A 20,850-nucleotide genomic window follows, 5' to 3' on the forward strand; every position below is an offset into this window, starting at 1 on the left:
TAAACAAAATTATTTTTGTTTAGTCCAAACTTAACAAGGAGTGAAACTTCATCTCTCTAACAAGTCGAACTTAAACTCAAACTCAAATGTTAATAATTTATCTCCAAATTTACAAGATTAATCATAAACACTATAAAAACAATGCAGAGCCCAATATTTTTACTAGTCTACTTAATCGTTATGGGACTCCACACTTCCACAGGTCTCATCACTATCTGTACGTTATAGGTCACATTAAAGATGAATTAAAGTAATACAATTGCATATTCGGCAAGGCGGAAAAAAGTAGGAGTAATACAATTGAAATTGTTCAATTGTGTTAATTTTGTTTTTTTTTTTTTAATCAAAAGCTATATTCTTTTATATATCATGGTTTAGATACAAGTATACAACAAGAGAATGGGTATATTTTTTGTCATCTTTCTTAAAGTATAAATTATAATAGACAAAATTGGAACACTGATAAGAAACTGGATATTAGTTTACACAACTTTATTCAGAAACTGTACATTAAAAAAAAAAAAAAACTATAGTAAGTCATAACTTTAATAATTTTTTATATATAAAAAGTAAAACTTTGAATTTAACTCTTTTTTCTCTTATATTTCTCTATTGTTCAGTTATATATATTTTGTTTTGTTTCAATAATTTTTAATCAGTGAATCATTTGATTCTTTAATACTTTTTGGTCTTTTAGAAGTTTTAATATCTAAATTTTTGAGTTTTATTTTGCAGTATCTGAAACTGTTTGACAAATTTTTTGTAAGCCATTGCACGTTCAAACAATAGCTTATTCATCAAATTGTAACACAAATTGAAGTCATACAAGAGCAAATCATGCAATGGTGTAATTTCTTAATCGATTTAAGATTTTAAAAAATTATTTTAGTCTATCTCACAAATAGGTAGGTTTCCGTGTATAGCATGATTTAACGACTAGTATACTATATAATAAAAGTTGGGCTTAGAAGCCGTGGTTGCGTCAAGTGGCTTCATTAAATTGCAGAAATTTATTAGATTTTTTTTTAAAATAGATATAATTTTTTATTCTCCTATAATTTCTAAGTCAATAAAAATCATAATTTTTTTTTGGATAAAAATCATAATTTAATTACAATCTAAATTCTTCATCTAATTCTTTTCTTATTATGATATATAAGTTGAAAAAAAAAAAGATCTTAATTAAAAAAAAAGAAAAAAAAAAAATCTTACACGTTTTAGATTTAGATTTTTTTTAAAATAGTTATAATTGCAGAAATTTTATTAGATTTTTAAAAAATAGATATAATTTTTATTTTCCTATAAATACAAATATATAAGTTGAAAAAAATCTTAATTAAAAACAAACAGCAACAAACAAATCTTAAACCCAAACGTTTAATAACAAAAACAAAAGCACACATAAAAAGAAGTAGTACACTTTTTTTTTTTGAAATTGTAATAGAATGATAATTAATAATTAATATATATATATATATATATTCTTGTGGGGCCCAATAATTGATGGGCCAGGCCCACTTGCTGATGGGGAGTCCAAAGGCCTAAGCCGAAAAAAGGTCATGGCCCGAGCTCAAGAATAATAAGGCCCAATTGGCTCGGAGAAGCAGCCGAGGACAGTGCAGTCCTCGGCTGACCCAAAGATCCACCAAGTGGAGGGGCAAAACGGTAAAGGGACATACTTGAAAGGAAATCTAAAATATCTAGGAAAGGCTGCCCTTACTACCTTCCCCATGCATAGCTCTGCGCCTAACAGAGCCTTATCCTTTAGCTTTATCAACCACTCCCAACAACTTTGGACTTGGACTGACGGGACAAGTATCAGTCTTGGAAAGGTTGACCCTACACGTGGACGAAGGAAAGTGAACGCAGGCTAGTATAAAAGAAAAAATAAGTAATCTGGAGAAGGGGGCTGGAAGACTGGCCAAGGAGGAAGGGCTTCCAGTCTGCCTCCAGAAGAAAGACTACAAAGGTGAAGGCACTTTAATCACATATGAACACCACAAAAACCCACCGCTGGGTAACTAGGGCCTAGCTTTTCGAATCCACTATCTACAAATGATATTGTTTGGGCCCATTCACGTGCGAACCCAACACTACTGCGGTTCGTCGAGGAACGTGACCCTACAATTGGCGCCGTCTGTGGGGAAGGCTTGCGCGTTAGCTCGAGCGGTGGTGAAGTTGAGCTTCTGTCGAACAAGGGTCTATGAGGATGCCTTTGTGACCGGCGACACAGTGTTGATATGCCAACATAAGTTCCCACTAGGGGCTACGCCTCGCAGTGTCAATGGCATGGACAAGTCTAGGAGCTTCAAACATCAGGCTAGCTTCCCCCACCTTGTTCGAGGAGCTAACCTTCGGAAAATAAATAAATAAAGAAAAATACAAGTTTTGGACAGAACCAAGGCCTTGTATGGTCCTCGGACCCAAGCCTCTGGGGAAACCAACTACTTACAAAAGAGAATACAAGTTTTGGACAGAACCAAGGCCTTGTATGGTCCTCGGACCCAAGCCTCTGGGGAAACCAACTACTTACAAGAAAAATACAAGTTTTGGATAGAACCAAGGCCTTGTATGGTCCTCGGACCCAAGCCTTTGGGGAAACCAACTACTTACAAAAGAGAATACAAGTTTTGGACAGAACCAAGGCCTTGTATGGTCCTCGGACCCAAGCCTCTGGGGAAACCAACTACTTACAAAAGAGAATACAAGTTTTGGACAGAACCAAGGCCTTGTATGGTCCTCGGACCCAAGCCTCTGGGGAAACCAACTACTTACAAGAAAAATACAAGTTTTGGACAGAATCAAGGCCTTGTATGGTCCTCGGACCCAAGCCTCTGGGGAAACCAACTACTTACAAGAAAAATACAAGTTTTGGACAGAACCAAGGCCTTGTATGGTCCTCGGACCCAAGCCTCTGGGGAAACCAACTACTTACAAAAGAGAATACAAGTTTTGGACAGAACCAAGGCCTTGTATGGTCCTCGGACCCGAGCCTCTGGGGAAACCAACTACTTACAAGAAAAATACTAGTTTTGGACAGAACCAAGGCCTTGTATGGTCCTCGGACCCAAGCCTCTGGGGAAACCAACTACTTACAAGAAAAATACAAGTTTTGGACAGAACCAAGGCCTTGTATGGTCCTCGGACCCAAGCCTCTGGGGAAACCAACTACTTACAAAAGAGAATACAAGTTTTGGACAGAACCAAGGCCTTGTATGGTCCTCGGACCCAAGCCTCTGGGGAAACCAACTACTTACAAAAGAGAGTACAAGTTTTGGACAGAACCAAGGCCTTGTATGGTCCTCGGACCCAAGCCTCTGGGGAAACCAACTACTTACAAAAGAGAGTACAAGTTTTGGACAGAACCAAGGCCTTGTATGGTCCTCGGACCCAAGCCTTTGGGGAAACCAACTACCTAAAAGGGAAAACTACGTTACGTGGACCTGAGGATCTCCCCGAGGAAAACTCTCCATTAACAATTGGGTTAATTCCTGAACTACATGGATTCTCTAGTTTGCCCTCGAATCCTCAACACCAAAGGGATTAGTACGGAATGGAGCAACATGTTTCCATAAGCATAAGCGAAGTCATTCGATGCTCGGTCACCCTCTCGGATGAATTATTTAGAATTTGTCGTTCTCAAACAGTATTCTCGCACTTATTACAGAACGTTCAACCGTTATCTCGGTTAGTTTCCTAAGTTCAACTTACTATGAATTGTTATTATTATTGTGCCTGGTAGTGTCGGCAAATTAGAATTAGTTGGATTGTGTTTCAAGGTTTCTTGCTTTAAATGTCGCCGAGGAGAAACAAACACATGGAGCACACCCATTCACAAAGTGGTGTTGCCAAAAGAATAGTATTCAAAACAAGTAAATAAATTTCCATTTTTACTAAAACAAAGAAATAGTACAGCGTACAATGAAAAGCTGGAATCAGCTTATGTCAGAGCTCACTACATAACCAAAAGGAAAGAAAGATACAAGAGAATAAGATAAAGCCGAGGAGGTGGATCAGAGGAGAGGTTGGCTACTGCTCCAAGACCTTGTTCTTCCTCAAGGCTTTTACATGCCCATAACTCAGGCAACAAAAGAAACCCAACTTGAGCCTGACACCGCTGAAGGAAAGGTGCAGGGAGCTGGAAGTTGAGGGGCTTTCTCTAAATATTTGCCTGCCCCAAGGCAGAGGCGCTGATGGCGGAGAATCTATCTTCTGACACACCAAAATTATGGCATGAGCAGAACCTGCTTTGGATTTTGACTAAAAGAGGGAGAGACACCCTTTCCCCTCGATCGAAATGGAGTATTCTCTTGAACTTATGCTTCCTGTGCCCATACCTCACTATTTTGAGTCTCAGGAGGGCACGGCGCTTCCGTGGCGGAGAGAGTTCCTTCTTCCCAACCCTCGCCTCAAACATGTTATACTAAGGGAGGACAGCACTGAGTATAGGAGCTGTGATTTGGGAGGAAGCTGAAGGAGTTGTGTGTAGGGAAAGCAACTATCTCTCCCATTTATTTAAGGGAATAAGGTGGTGGCAGTTAATTCACGCAGCATCCCAAGGGACACTACAGACAAAATGGTTCTGGCTCAACTTCCAACGTCAACTGCAACCACAAGATTAAAGAAGCCTCGTAAAGCCGCACCTCGAACATTGGGACGTCAGAGAGTACCGCGTGGCCAAAGGCTGTAGAGATATCTTTTAATTCGTGGGCTTAGTGACTTCGCGGCCCAGGCCCGCTCTGCATAAGGGCCCAGGGACTATGGCCCACGCCGAGAAATAGCCGTTGCCGAGGACAACCCCTGCTCGGCGCCTCGTGAAATACCTGAAGAAAGGGAGAATCTGAACTCAAAAAGTTTTGGACAGAACCTAGGACTTGCATGGTCCTCGGACTCATGCCTATGGGGAAACCAAGTACACAAAAGAAAAAACATAAGTTTTGGACAAAACCTAGGACTTGCATGGTCCTCGGACTCAAGCCTATGGGGAAACCAACTACTCGGATGGGGAAGGTTCACAGCTCAAATACTGTAAAAGGTTAAGGCCAGTGTGTTAAGGAGATGGCGAAATGACCCAATGATCATTAGCTTAAGGAAACTGTTCATTTGACGGGTGACATGTCCTCGGATAGTTACTTCCTATACCGTATCGAGCACTTAGTCCTCATCTCGGCTAATTTTAAGGTGAGTTTCGTCCCTCACTGGTCAGCATTGCTATGTCAAATAATTTTATTAAAGTTATGATGACATCTTTTTATTAGCAAGTGTTTTGGTCTTAGTTGTCATTGGTTCAAATGCTGTATTATTGGGCCGAGCAGCGCTTGTAAACTTGTAAGAACATAGAAACAGAACACACGAAGTAAACTAACAACAATTTTTATTAATATGAAAAATTATTACAACGTACAAATAGGGGCTTAAACAAGCCTATACAAAAGGTAAACTGCCGAAACAACAATAATGTTCGCAATACAGATAAGTAAACAGTCAAGTGCCTTTTAAACTCGTCTTCAAAGTCTCTCCAATCTCTGCCTCAGTATTGCTCATATTGAGAAAAGGACTTCCTTTAGAAAAAGTTGAAGGAGAAGGAAGAAGAAAATGAAGGGCAAGGAAGAAGAAGAAGATGGAGGAGATGAATGAGGAAGATGGAGGAGATGAATGAAGAAGATGGAGGACATGAGGAAGATGGAGGAGATGAATGAGGAAGATGGAGGACATGAGTAAAAGAAGGAGGAGAAGAAGAGGGAAAAGGTGAGAAGGAAGAAAGAGAGGCAAAGGGAGGCGCCAGTGAACGAAGAGAGGAAGAAGCAGGGGCACTTAGTCCCTGCCCCAGTCCTGACTCCTAACACACTGGGGCCATATTAGGTATGCTCATGAGAGAGCGGGTAGTAATGACGATGTGTGTCCTCGGCTCAGTCACGTCGAAAGTGTGACGTGACGAGTCCCTGCTTCGGATTTTGGCTGAAAGAAAGGCGAGACAAATTTTGAGTCTCCGCCATCCTTGTCCTGACCGAGCCATTTCGAGCTTCATTAGAACACGGTGTTTTTGGGAGGGGAATGGTTTTTTCATTGCTTATTTCTATGGAGAATATATTTCGGGTTAAAGTATGACCGGAGTGTAAAAGTAAACTCAGGAAGGAATCTGAGGTTTTTAAATTTTGGTGGGATTAAAGGGATTCATCTGTGGGAGAAACAACTCTTGTTTCTTCTCTTTATATAGGGGACGAAGAGGAGAATGCTTAATGTGTTCAGATCTCCAAGAAGATCTGCACACATGAATGCGTCCGTTTCGTTCCCCCACGCCATCAAAAACCGTTGAATCTGGGAAGTCTCGTAAAAGGAAGGTATTAAAGACGCGCTTCGTATAACCAAACGGCATAAGAGCATCATGCGCAAATTAAGGGGAATCTCTCGCAGACCGGTACATTCCTTGGTCAGGTGAAGAGTCGCCAGCGTTAGTCAAGGGCCGAATTAAATGAGGCATAATAAATGCTCAGTATTATCAAAACCCTCCTCTCCAACCAGGATATCGGACAGCAGGGTTTTGAGGGGCTATTGTGGGGCCCAATAATTGATGGGCCAGGCCCACTTGCTGATGGGGAGTCCAAAGGCCTAAGCCGAAAAAAGGTCATGGCCCGAGCTCAAGAATAATAAGGCCCAATTGGCTCGGAGAAGCAGCCGAGGACAGTGCAGTCCTCGGCTGACCCAAAGATCCACCAAGAGGAGGGGCAAAACGGTAAAGGGACATACTTGAAAGGAAATCTAAAATATCTAGGAAAGGCTGCCCTTACTACCTTCCCCATGCATAGCTCTGCGCCTAACAGAGCCTTATCCTTTAGCTTTATCAACCACTCCCAACAACTTTGGACTTGGACTGACGGGACAAGTATCAGTCTTGGAAAGGTTGACCCTACACGTGGACGAAGGAAAGTGAACGCAGGCTAGTATAAAAGAAAAAATAAGTAATCTGGAGAAGGGGGCTGGAAGACTGGCCAAGGAGGAAGGGCTTCCAGTCCGCCTCCAAAAGAAAGACTACAAAGGTGAAGGCACTTTAATCACATATGAACACCACAAAAACCCACCGCTGGGTAACTAGGGCCTAGCTTTTCGAATCCACTATCTACAAATGATATTGTTTGGGCCCATTCACGTGCGAACCCAACACTACTGCGGTTCGTCGAGGAACGTGACCCTACAATTCTTATAAATTAAAAATCTAACAGATTTTTAATACACGTTTTATTTATTTTTTGAGAAGTAGTACACAACTACACGTTTTAGATTTTTTTTTAAAATTTAAATAGGGAGAAATTTTTTTCTTATCTTTTTCTCCTATAATTATATTACTACACGTAAACAGAAAACAACAATTTTAAAAAACATATAATACTACGTGTAAAAAGAAAACAACAACCTAATAGCAATGTAGTACACTTAAAAAAGGTCTTTTATAAAATTCTATTCAACTAACATTAGATTTTTTGTTCATATCAACTTCTTCAATGTGGACTGAACATATATCTCAAATAATTCATAATGAATACCTACAATATAGTTCTTTTTCTTTATTCTTATATTCTTCTGCCTACAATCTCTGTTCTTCTTGCAAGTATGTATTACATATTTAAACTTTTACATTTATATTGCAATACAATATATATTTTCTCCTTATGTACCTTTATTTATCTATTATTGAAATTATTTTGAGTGTGGTATAGACCCTAGAAGGTCTAGATACTAACATAGTTCAATTATAGCATAAATTCTATGATTTTTTTAATAAAAAAATTTAGATAATGCAATTCATCTTTGATTTGGTGTTCTTAATTGACTATGCTGATTATTTCCTCACTTATGGCAACATTAAAATAATTTATGTAAAATTTTACATTTACATTGCAGTCTAGAAACTCTAATACTTATATTTTTGTAATTTATGGAATTTGTTTTTAGTTATATATGCAAGAAATTTATATATGGTTGGCACTTTTACTACCATACATGTTAGCAAGTATGATGGAAAGATTTTTTAAGTGCCATATAAATAAATAAATAAATAAATAAATATATATATATATATATATATATATATATATATATTTATATATTGTGGGTGGGGTGAGGCCGAGGACGGAATGGAAATTGTGGGCCCAGCCCGAGGAGGGAAAAAGGCCAACTTACGTATCAACCCTAGCTTGACCCATGGATTAGAACTTGAGGAGGAAAGATGAAGAGGCTGACCTCCCGAGGAGCCTGAGGAGCGAGTGTTTCTCGAGAATTACCAAACAAGCGGATAGTACTAGAAGACAAGAAACCAAAGAAGGTGGAAGAGATGTGTGAGCAAAGAAGAAAGGAAGTACCTAGATAAGGAAACCATCACCTCTGCATTTAATGCACTTTACCAATTTAGGTGGCCACATTAATAAAGGAATGACCCCTGAACAGTAGCCTCACAGTTTGCAGCACATATTACCACCTTTAGCACAACCCTAATGGAACAAGCAGCCAAAGGAAAGACCTTGGCTGTAAGGGCTAGGATGCAATTTAAAGTACTATATAATGAAAGGAAACCCCTCCAAATAGGGGAACAAAGAATCAGAAAAAGAACATAGAAACTGTGGAGCACCACCCTGTATTAGGACTTGAAATCTTTTTATGAACATTGCCTCCTTGGCTAGACCCGAGGAAGTGTTATTTCCACATTTAGTACTTCTTCTTACAATTCTTTTAGCCCTATCTTCACTAACCTAACAGTTGGACCATAAAAGAGCATTAAAGTTGACCTAGCGAATTACCCATACTCTAATAAATTAATTGCACTAGGCTTGTAAAATATAATTCCACTATTCTAAGTAGGCTTAGCCTTTTCAGGCTCTTACATATATATGTAAACAAATTACAATTTTACTACTGAGGGCTTTTAGAAATTTAAAACTTCCCATAATTTTTAAAATATTTTTACTATTTTATTTGTTATTAAATTTAATTATATTATCAAAAAATTTTTTTATAAAATTTATATATAATTTTTTTTATTAAGCTGTGCATTGCCCGAGCATAATACTAGTATATATTAATAGGCAAAATTCAAAGAAAATCCAATTAGATTTTAATTGGATTCTCAATTTTACTCCATATGTTCCATTTAATTTTTAATTTTGTGCCAAGTGAATTATTAAGTGTAAAAATCGAAGAGTCCAAATACAATTAGATTCTAAATTGGATTTCAACTGAAATTCAATTTTTCGCCACATGTCCATCTAAGTTTTTAATTTTTGTGGCAAATAAATTATTGGGTATATATATATATATATATATATATATATTTATAATGAGAAAACATTTCATATTTTAGAAGTGTATGATTTTAAAAAAGTGTAAGTTAATACTATGTATAATTTGAATCTCTTCTAAAAAAATGTATAATTATGATTGTAAGGGCACAAAATCTTTAACGGCCCAACAACGATGTTGGGCTCGCACACGGAAAGTCCCTCACAATAATATTTGTAGAGAGTGGGCTTTCAAGGCCAGCGTTGGATCACAGGGCGACATTTCGGGCCGGACTATAGGTGAACCAATATGAGAAAGAGCTTTGGGCTGGATATTCAGTCCCTTCAATCTTGTATCTAGGAGGATTTGGCTCCTCGGATCATGTCCGAGGAGCGATGGTGCTGTCTCCGGTCACCCGTCGGTGGGTTTTTAGGTGGGGTCCGGCGTATATTATCCAGGCATTCTCTTTCATCAAGTCTTTCTCCAGAAGCTAGATGGGAGATCCCCCTTTTTGGTCACATAACATTCTCTTTTATACTAGCCTACGTTCGTTGTCCTTCGTCCACGTGTAGGGTCGATCTTTCCAGGACAGATATCTGTCCCATCAGTCTAATCCCAAAATTGCTGGAGATGATCCATAAAGCCTAAGATCCCGGCTCTGCTAGGGGCAGTGTCATGTCAGGGAAGGGTATTAAAGACAACTTCCCCAGGATATTTTCTGATCTTTCTAGCTTACTCGTGTTCCATTCCTATCCCTGAGGTTTTGGACCTGCCGAGGACGAAACCGTCCTCGGCTGTGTCTTCGGGCCACTTTTTATGTTTCCTAGTTTCGAGCGTGGGCCCTGGCCTCCTTCAGTTTAGGACCGGTGGGCTTCCCATAAGCGTGTGGGCCGGACCCATAAACTATTGGACCCCACATTAGCCCCTCAAGATCCTGCTGTCCAACGTCATGGTAGGACAGGTGGATTTTGATGATGTCAAGCCCTTATTGCCGTTCATTTTCTTCGGATCTTGATCAACACTGGCGACTCTTCCCCTCCCCAAGGAACGTACCGGTCTACGAGCCGTTTTTCCTGGATTTGCGTATGTTGCCGTTATGCCGCATGGTTATCTGCAGCGTGTCTTTAATATCTTCCCATTTACGAGACCTCCTAGATACAACGGTTACTGATGGTGTAGGAGAACGAAGCGGCGCATTATGCTCTGGATTTCCCTGGGGATCTGAGTGCGTTACATGCCCTCCTCTTCGTCCCCTATATAAAGAGAGAAGACAGAGGGTGACTTCTTCATATCCGAATCCCTCACGTTCTTCCCAGAATCCACTTCCTCCATCCGGTTACTCCCTATTCAATAATACCTCTCTCATAGTAATCCACCATGAACAAATCCTTCCTTTCCCAGAAACGCCATGTCCTAACAAAACTCGAGATGGCTCGGTCGGGGCAAGGATGGCGGAGGCTTAAGATTTGCCTCCCCATTCTTTTAGCCAAAATCCGAAGCAGGGACTCGTCACACCCCATTTCTGGTGTGACTGAGTCGAAAACCTCCCTTGTCATCTCCATCTGCTCTCTCATGAGCATACCTAATAAGGCTCCCCTTCTCCCTCTTTTGCTCCTTTTACTTTCTTTTCATTGCTTCCCTCTTCTTCTCCTCCTTCCCGCTCATGTCCTCCATCTTCTTTTTCCCTTGCATTCTTCAGTGACAAGAGCTTGCTGAAGTGCTTCCAGGTGTTCCAATTCTTCTTCCTTCTCCTTCATTATTTTTGTATAAGGTTCTTCTCCTGATATGAGCAGCACTGAGGCATAGATTTCAGAGAGACTTTGAAGGCGAGTTCAGAAGACACCTGATGGTTTACTTATTTGAATTACGGATGTTGTTACTGTTTTAGCAGTTCATTTTTTGTATAGGCTTGTTTAAGCCCTTTCTTGTACGTTGTAACAATTTTTCATATCAATAAAAGTTAGTGTTACTCTATTTCGTATGTCGTGTTTCTATATTCTAACAAATGTGAAAGCGCTGCTCGGCATAATAGTATAGCATTTGAATCAATAATAACTAAGGCCAAAGTAATCGTTGATAAAAAGATGCCACGATAACTTTAACAAAATTACTATTCAACATAACAATCCGACCAGTGAGGAATGAGACTTATCTTAAAATTAGCCGTGATGGGTGTTAAATGCTCGATAAGGTGTAAGAAGTAGTTATCCGAGGACATGTTACCCACCGGATGAATGGCCTCCTTAGGTTGACGATCATTAGGTTATTCTGCCATCTCCATGATGCGCGAGCCTTAACCTTTTCCAGTGTTTAAGCCGAGAAATTTCTTCATTCAGGCAGTTGATTTCCCAAGAAGCCTGAGTCCGAGGACTTTGCAAAACCTGAGTTTTGTTCAGGACTTATGCGTTTTACTTCATGTACCTGATTTTTCCCTTAGGCTTGAGTCCGATACTTGTGTCTTTATCGGTACTTGGTTTTCCCTTTTAGCTTGAGTCCGAGGACCATGCAAGCCTTAGGTTCTGTCCGAGACCAATGTCTGCACCAGTACTTGGTTTTCCCTTTTAGCTTGAGTCCAAGGACCATGCAAGCCTTAGGTTCTGTCCAAGACCAATGTCTGCACCAGTACTTGGTTTTCCCTTTTAGCTTGATTCCGAGGACCATGCAAGCCTTAGGTTCTGTCCAAGACCAATGTCTGCACCAGTACTTGGTTTTCCCTTTTAGCTTGAGTCCGAGGACCATGCAAGCCTTAGGTTCTGTCCAAGACCACTGTCTGCACCAGTACTTGGTTTTCCCTTTTAGCTTGAGTCCGAGGACCATGCAAGCCTTAGGTTCTGTCCAAGACCAATGTCTGCACCAGTACTTGGTTTTCCCTTTTAGCTTGAGTCCGAGGACCATGCAAGCCTTAGGTTCTGTCCATTACTTGTAAGATTTCTTTTTTTTTTTTTTTTTTTTTTTTTACTTGGTTTCCCCATAGGCTTGGGTCCGAGGACCATGCAAGGCCTTGGTTCTGTCCATTACTTGTAAGATTTCTTTTTTGTACTTGGTTTCCCCATAGGCTTGGGTCCGAGGACCATGCAAGGCCTTGGTTCTGTCCATTACTTGTAAGATTTCTTTTTTGTACTTGGTTTTCCCATAGGCTTGGGTCCGAGGACCATGCAAGGCCTTGGTTCTGTCCATTACTTGTAAGATTTCTTTTTAAGTAGTCTTTTCTCTATACTGATTTATTTTTCGAAGGTCAGCCCCTAGGCCAGGGAGGGAGGAGTTGGCTCGAGGCCGCAAGCCCCTAGAGCTGTCCGCTCCGTTGGCAGAGCAAGGCGTAGCCCCTAGCAGAGGCTTATGGCGGAGCAACAACTGTACGTCGCCGGAGATGGGAAAACCTCGTGAACCTCTGCTTGCTGGAGAGCTGACTCATGCGCCATCCGTGCCAACGCGCAAGCCTTTCCCACAGACGGCGCCAATTGTAAGGGCACAAAATCTTTAACGGCCCAACAACGATGTTGGGCTCGCACACGGAAAGTCCCTCACAATAATATTTGTAGAGAGTGGGCTTTCAAGGCCAGCGTTGGATCACAGGGCGACATTTCGGGCCGGACTATAGGTGAACCAATATGAGAAAGAGCTTTGGGCTGGATATTCAGGCCCTTCAATCTTGTATCTAGGAGGATTTGGCTCCTCGGATTATGTCCGAGGAGCGATGGTACTGTCTCCGGTCACCCGTCGGTGGGTTTTTAGGTGGGGTCCGGCGTATATTATCCAGGCATTCTCTTTCATCAAGTCTTTCTCCAGAAGCTAGATGGGAGATCCCCCTTTTTGGTCACATAACATTCTCTTTTATACTAGCCTACGTTCGTTGTCCTTCGTCCACGTGTAGGGTCGATCTTTCCAGGACAGATATCTGTCCCATCAGTCTAATCCCAAAATTGCTGGAGATGATCCATAAAGCCTAAGATCCCGGCTCTGCTAGGGGCAGTGTCATGTCAGGGAAGGGTATTAAAGACAACTTCCCCAGGATATTTTCTGATCTTTCTAGCTTACTCGTGTTCCATTCCTATCCCTGAGGTTTTGGACCTGCCGAGGACGAAACCGTCCTCGGCTGTGTCTTCGGGCCACTTTTTATGTTTCCTAGTTTCGAGCGTGGGCCCTGGCCTCCTTCAGTTTAGGACCGGTGGGCTTCCCATAAGCGTGTGGGCCGGACCCATAAACTATTGGACCCCACAATGATAAAATCCAATTAAATTCTAAATTAGAGTATAATTTTGCGCTATGTGTCTCATCTAATTTTTAAATTTGTGTGCCAAGTGAATTATTAGGTGCAAAAATTAAAGAGTCTAAATTCAATTAGATTCTATATTGAATTTTAATTGGAGTTCAATTTTGCGCCATGTGTTCCATCTGGTTTTTTAATTTTTGTGATAAGTGAATTATTGGGTGCAAAAACCGAAGAATCTAAGGGTGAGTTTGGTTTAGCTTTTTGTAAAAGTGCATAATGAAAAAGTGGAGTTTTCAAAAAGTGCATAATGAAAAAGTGCATTTTCAAAAAGCTGAGTGTTTGGTAAAAGCTGTTAAAAAGTGCTTTTTGAAAAAACTGAGTGTTTGGCTAGCACTTATAAAAGTGGCAGTTTGAAGGATAAATTACCAAAAAGGACAATGTATATATAAGAGTATCTCCAGCAGGTTAGACATATTTTTGTATTGTTTGGACAATCAACAGTGACATTTATCTTTTACCTACCCACTTTTTTAATTTTTATTTTGTAATCAAATTTATTCTTTTTTAATATTTATTTTTTCTTTTTCTATTCATTCTCAACAATTATATTTTTCAACAAAAAGTGTTACATCCACAATATTTTTTGCAATACTTTCACAAGAATCATAACAAAATCTTATATGGAAAGTTGTTACTAATTCTAATTTGAACCCATCACTGAAATTATATTTTTACTCATCAATATTGGCTAATTACTTAAAGTTTATTGTGAAAATATTGTGAAAATATTGTGGTAATATTTTTAAATTGTGATTTCTAATTCTTTGCCTTTATTTCATCTATATGTTTCCTTTACCTTTTTTTTTTTTTTTTTCCTCTTGCATTTTGTCCACCACTCACGTATACCATTGTCCACATCCTCTCATTTTTCTTTTTCTTTACTTCCACTTTCGAGAAGCTCCTCATTCTTTCTTCTTCTTTTTTTTCCTTTACTTCCACTTGATTCCAGAAGCTCTCCGGCTCTCTCATTTTCTTCTCTCTTTTTTTTTTTTTTTCCTACTTGATTCCATAAATTCTCTAGCTCTCTCTGTGATACTTGATTCCATAATCTTGCTTGCCTTTTTGGTGTCATTATCTTCAAAGTTCAAACACACACAGACACAGACACGCATGGAGAGAGGAGAAATTGTCTTTGCTCCACCACATCGCCACCGCTGCTCCTCCTCCTCATTGCGGAGTGCATGCAACCAGGGGTCATATCGGCTTTTTTTTTTTTTTTTTTTTCTTGATCATTTATTGTTGTTCTAATTTTTTTTTTTCTGTTCTTGATCTGCTGTTGTTGTTGTTGTTTTGATTTTAGATTTGTTGTTTAAATTATATCAGTTTTATGAGAGCAAGAATTTTTTTGCTTTTATTGTTGTGGTTTGATTAATTTTAAGATTATGTTTTTGAGTTTATATTTTGATTATGCTTGAGATGGGAGGCGTGAGAGGAGCTTCATGCAAAGGGAGAGCAGAGAGATCAGATGAGGGGCGTGAGGCTCCAGGCGTGAGAGAAGAATTGTTATGGGTATTTTCGTAATTCATCATCAGCCCAATGGTAACAGTATGCGCGTTTTGATTTATGGACCTCAGGAGGTCCATAAATTTTGTGCGTTTTGGATGCGATTTTTGCCTGAGCCCAAAACGCAACTTTTATCAAAAAGTTGCGTTTTGGGCTGAGCCAAACGCAATTTTTCTTCAGCTTTTTCTAATATGCGCGTTTTCAGCTCCTAAAAGTGCAAACAAATGCACACTAAATCCAATTAGATTCTAAATCACACACACACACACACATATATATATAATTGTAATTATCTTTAAATGTACTCGTACATATGCACCAGGCGACACTAATTATAAGGCTCTTGTCATCTTTGCATTTTTTTAGGTGTAAACCTATAACCAGAACTTTTGAGTTGAAATACCATTATGTAATACAACATGATGCATTATTATGCTACAGCAGAGCCAATGATTCAATAAAGATGAAAAATGTATTGATCTATTTATTTTTTTACATAAAAAATAATGAAATACAAAATGCACCCGTGGGTTGGAACAGGTGGTATATGGTGGAGGTGGAAGATGGGGGGTAATTCTTGGTCCAATCTTGCCAATCAGAAGAAAAAGTACAAAAAAATATTTAAACCCGTAAGAAAGAGTTTACAGATTTCAATGTTTTTGTTGCCACTCCTGACCTGAATGGCTGAACGAAGAGCATAATTGGGTACAAGATTGCAGTGCTCAAGGTTCAAATTTGTTATTGGTGAAGTGTCATGTCCACTTTCAAACCATTCTCTCAAAACCTCAGCTTCATAAGTAAAACCATCCGTTGCCACATGAAGATCTTGCATGATGTCCTGCAAGATTGTACATAAAGCATTCATAAAAAAAAGGAATGAATTTTATGTGATGACAATAATTTTTTGTCCAGTGAAGTAAGTTTGTGGCAGAAATAGCTTCCAAGTTCCAACATGAAACAGTGATTCCACATCACATGTTCAGAAAATCGTTTGCCACTAGATATATATGGAAACTTAGGATTTTGCTATTTGGAAAAGCATCATAGGAAGGAGAACAAGAAAGCCAGCAAACAATCCAAGTTTTGTTCTTGATTTTGATGGTTTCCAAGCACAAGAATTTAATTATTATCTAGTAACTTTCACTTTATTAATTTTTATTTAATTCCCATATCTACGATTTCTAGTATGAATGTCAATGTAATAGCCTCCATGAGAGTGGTAACTTGGGCCTGGAAACCAACATCCATATAATTTTTTGGGAGTCTGTCTTTTCCCTTGTGGATTCAATGATCCTTAATGGATTCTAGGGTCATTTTATCAATAGTAGAAGTTGGCTACGTCTGATTCGTTCTTCCATTTAGTATCAACCGGTATCGGAGCCTTTTATCGTCTAGAATATATGATGGCTAATGAGCTCAAAAGGGCAGCAACCGTTCTAATGATTCAGAACACAGAGATGGGATTCTTTCTAGAGCCAAATTCCAAACTTGTCAAGGTGAGAATAGCACTCTCTATTTGGATTTTTGACTCTTTTAATTAGGAAAACAAAACAAGAAATATATGAGCATGCGTGCACACACAAAATAATTTCGAAATGAAAATTGTTTGAAATGAGGTCTGATAGATTACCAATTATCTGAAATGGAAATTATTAATAAATGGAGAATTTAATCATTTAACTATTATTCTAAAATGAACAACATGAATTGAAGATAAATTTAATAGCCTACCTTGAAGATGGGATAGAGAAAATAAAAATTATGTTATCTTATGGTTACGTCAATTTCTTAATTTTTCTACCTAAGAAAAATAAGAAATTTTCTATCTAAGAATTTAAATTGGTTTAGATAATAATTTCAAGATAAAAAGAAAAAAAAGTTATTTATTTGTATTAATTAGAGTATCTGATTGAAAAGTTTAAAATTAAGTAAATTATATTTAAATTGCGTTAGAATTTTATTATTTGTAATGGATTTTCAGTTGGGGCAAATTGTCATTTTCTTAAAAAAGTTTAAAATTTGTAAGTTAAAATGGAAATAAAATCCCCCAAAAAAATTGATTATGAAGTTTCTATATTAAAAAAAATTATATCTATTTTCACAATAAAAATATTAATTATAAAGCTAAAATGCAAAACTCACCTTCTATATTTCACCAAAATTTATTTCAATCTTCTAACTTTGTTTTCGTTTATTTTAGTTCTCTAATTTTGTTTTCGTTTATTTCAATCTTCTTAGTTTCAAGCTTATTCAATTAAGGCATTTCTATCAATTTTTGCCATATGTTGTAGTTAATTGTCCAAATTTTTAATTTTTCTTCAAAAATTTGAAATTAATAAATCCAATTAATGATTGAAAAATATTTTCCGAAAATTTTTTTATAAATTTTTTTTTTACAAAAGTTGACGGAAAGACCTTAAATCAAAAGTAAAGTTAAAAGACTGAAATGAATTCTAGAAAAACTTAGAGGGTCAGTTTTGCACTTTTGCCTAATTATAATTGAAGTGGGAAATCATGGGAAACAACCCTTTATCTTTAATAACTATCAATACAAATAAAAAACCAATTGATTCCATAATATGTAATTTTCCTTTGTCAAATAATCAAACAATCAAATAAATTAAATCAATTTTTTAGAAATTTTAGATGGTATGTTTGGAATGGACGAAGAAGGGGAGTTTATGCGATCATATATCACCAATAATCACTCTACAATATGATTGATCTAATAATAAAGAGTCAACTATTATATTATTTTTTTTGTTGTTAATAATTTGATAGTTACAACGAGGGAGGGGTACTTCATCTCTAACGTTTTCGTTGAAAAAAAAAAAGATGCTAATTGAGCTATAAGGTTTTTGACAACAACAACTGATTTAAAATTACATGCAGACAATAACTTAATAGTTTTAGGACCCATTGAGCCAAACAAATCTTGCTTCTCCTGGTAAGAAAACAACCTAAAGCAAACATTCTTTAGAGCATCCACATTGGTGGAGTCATAAATTTAGCAATTTGGTACCACAAAAAGTTATTTTATTTATTTTACTACCTCACTTTACAAAACATCCAACATCAGTGGTTTTATTTTAACTTTTAACACAATAAAATAATATAAACAACACAATAAAATAATATATCTACTATAATAAACAACAATCACCACCACCAATACAATAAAATAATATAACTTTTATTAGAATGTTATTATTATTATTATTATTATTATTATTTTTTACCTTCTTAGCTACCGTGCACAACCATCTTTGGCTGTGCACTATAGCTCAAAAACTAAATTTTTTGGCTTTCCCTCCACCATTGTAGCATGCTTTTTAATATTGGCGGTGCTAAAAATAGTAATATGACTTTTTAGCACCACCAATAATAATGCTCTTAGTCTCTAAACTTTTGATTTTAATAGTTAACTTATCAGGCATTAGGTTTGTGACAAAGAAAATTAACATTCTTTTAATACTTCTTCTTATAATTCTTTTAGTACTTCTTGTTAAAGTATATATATTTATTCATGTGATGTTTTCATGTGATTTTTTGGTAATTCTTGTTAAATATATATATATATATATATATATATTTATTTATTCATGTGATGTTATCATGTGATTTTTTGGCAATTCTTGTTAAAATATATATATATATATATATATATATATATATTTATTCATGTGATGTTATCATGTGATTTTTCGGTAATTCTTGTTAAAGTATATATAAATAAGGACAAATTTTAGCTAAAAAATTCAAATTTAGTTACAAAATTGGTTGTAACATAAGGGTACAACCTTATTTAATAAAATAAACATTACTATATATTTTAAAAATCTAACTGTTGAATTACATGATTTTTATGCTCTTAATACATATGTCGAATTTTGTGTCAATTGGATATCATTTACTCTATGATCTATAAGTTTATATTTTATGCATAATTTTAAATTACAAAAATTTGCAATTTATTAATGACATAACTATTGATCTTAAATTTTCTAAAAATTTTGTAAGCTTGGAGGATATAAAAAGAAGTTGTAATCCAATAGTGGATTTGTCAAAATTCACTTTTTATAAAATGATATTGCGTAAGGTTGTAACTTAAGGTTACAACTAATTTTATAACTGAACTTTGTTTTATAAATAGTTTATTCATGTGATTTCACGTGAAAAATAATGACATTTTTAAATTATTGTTAAAGTGGCATAAACCATAAGCACATTATATAATTTGACAGTTTTTAGACCCCTTAAAACAATTGATTAAACCTAGGTAATTAGCCAAGTTGTTACTTAGTCCAATTAAACAAATCTAGGTTATCACAATAATAAAGATCAAATCATGCAAAGCAGCGGAAAATAAATAACACACGATATAATCACCCAGGAAACCAAATAGGTAAAAACCTAGGGAGGATTTGACCTAGCTATCCTCAAGGTAAACTTGAATCCACTATCTTGAAAGAATCGAAATTCATACAAAAGGACTTACAAGCACCCCCGCTTGACTTCCTAATGCAACCAACCAGTAGAACTTACTGACACGACCACGTGCAAGCTCCGAATCCACGGACTCCTTCTTTCTTGGATTCCCACCAGCTACAAGCACCCCGCTTGTGTATTCTTTAAGTTTTAATGGCAGCAACTGAATTGATCATCAAGGTGTAGAAAATATCTCCTCCTTGAAAACCCTAAGTTTGTGTAAAAGAAAGCTCCTCTAGATTTTACAAGAGATTTACACAAACCGCAATATGAGCAACACTAAAACGTGGCTAGGGTTTGCCTTTTATACTTAGGACAAATAAGAAACTCTAAAAACGTTTTAAAACAACTAGAGCTGAGTTGGAAAATTCTGTAGAAAAGCGATCTGCCCGAGCTTCGATCGGTCGAGCCTAAACTTCGATCGATCGAGTTAGGCCGAAAGCCACAGTGCTTCCTGCATTAAACTCAATTCCAACTTTACATTGACATACAACTTTGAGCTAGCTTTAAACACTTCTAAACACATTATTTTGATCATGGTTTGCCAACAATACAAATTAGAGTTCTAAATACATAAAGTCCTAAACTTTAGAACCTAACAAACTCCCCCTTTGGCAATCCGTGACAAAACATAACTTAGAAGCTCAAAGTTTACAAAATAAAAAACCCTTTACAAAATAATGCTCATAAACCAAATTCAATCCTAACTACTATCCATCAGTTGCAAGTGTAGACAGCAGCTCAATTGAATCAACCTGTATATTTCCTGAAACACTAAACAAAATGCATAACCGCATGTGTGGAAATAATACAAGTAAACAAAATAACTTCTTGATTTCAAACAACACACAAATAAAGACATATATCAATGAATAACTCATAAATATAAATCAATAAGCAGTTTGAAACAAGAAACAAATAAAGTACCAACAAAAACATCAAACTCCCCCTAACATGAATATCCCATCAAAAACAAGGTAAGAGCTAAAAAAGTTAAGTACACAGTGAAGCACTTAGATACAATCTAAAACTCCACAAGCTCCAACCAAAAACAAACAGTCTCCCCCTGAAAACAAAAACCTACAAGTACTCCCCCTTTTTGTGACGGAATGCCAAAGGGTAAACAAGATATCCATCATCAAAAGGGAGGTGGTCTAAACTGCGCCAACTCCGCACGCAAGGCACGGATCTCATCAAGTACGTCCACCAAAATCTGTCCTTGAGCCGCCTGAACGGTCAAGACATGATCCAACGTGCGATGAATGTCGAAATCATCCCAAACAGTCGGTGGAGGAATAGCAGCATCAGTATCAGCAGCA

The sequence above is a fragment of the Quercus robur genome, chromosome 8 (genome assembly GCF_932294415.1).
Source record: "Quercus robur chromosome 8, dhQueRobu3.1, whole genome shotgun sequence".
In the NCBI taxonomy this organism is placed as follows: Eukaryota; Viridiplantae; Streptophyta; class Magnoliopsida; order Fagales; family Fagaceae; genus Quercus; species Quercus robur.